This window comes from Notothenia rossii (assembly GCF_949606895.1).
Source record: "Notothenia rossii genome assembly, chromosome: 2".
NCBI classification, from domain to species: Eukaryota; Metazoa; Chordata; class Actinopteri; order Perciformes; family Nototheniidae; genus Notothenia; species Notothenia rossii.
The window spans coordinates 93833150-93834125 of record NC_136904.1 but is presented as its reverse complement, the minus strand read 5'-3'; positions in this window follow the sequence as shown (position 1 = coordinate 93834125).

The window sequence follows — 976 nt, the reverse complement described above, 5'->3', positions numbered from 1 at the left end:
AGGAGTCTAGAACCAGGAGTCTAACACCAGGAGTCTAGAACCAGGAGTCTAGAACTAGGAGTCTAGCACCAGGAGTCTAGAACCAGGAGTCTAGCACCAGGAGTCTAGCACCAGGAGTCTAGAACTAGGAGTCTAGAACCAGGAGTCTAGAACTAGGAGTCTAGTACTAGGAGCAGTTGGCAGCTATTGTACAGTGCCCGGGGAGCAATGGGAGTGGGGGGGAGGAGTGTTGTCTGGTGCCTTGCTCAAGGGCACCACGGCAGGGCAGGAGGTGAACTGGTACCTCTCCAAGTAGCAGTCCACACTCCATATTTAGGTCTGGTCGGGGACTTGAACCGGCGACCCTACGGCTCAGTCCAATCCACTAATGACTGAGCCACTGCCGGACAAGTAGAAGTAATACAAATAGCATAATAATACAAAAACTATTCATTATTATTATTATTACAAAGAATATAAATAAATAATAACTATTTTTACACAACCTTTAAAGTTTACAGAATGCATTGACAGACAAAGCCAGAGTGGCATACAAAGCAAACAACAACAAAGCAAACAAAAGCAAGAAGTTAAGATGAGCTCAGGGTGTCAGCTGACTCAAAGACATTGTTGTGAGATGACAAACAGAACAATAGATAGAAACAACAAAATATGTTGTCAAAGGAATGGGACAAAAACAATACAAAGACAACACATGAAAGCAAGTCTATAAAAAGAGGTTTAAAGAAGTGACTGATTATTATCCTCAGCAAGTCGCTCCATTACATTTCATGTTGCTCTAAATTCGAGGAGCCATGACGGCAAATATACCTGACCTTTAATTTAAAGGGGACCTATCATGCAAAATGCACTTTTGAATGTGTTTTATACATAAATATGTTCCTCCTGTTGTCCTTTATTATTGCTATAACATAATACTGTTTTTCATCTTCTTTGTTTTTAAAACCTCTTAAGCCCCACGGACCCGGTTCCGGGG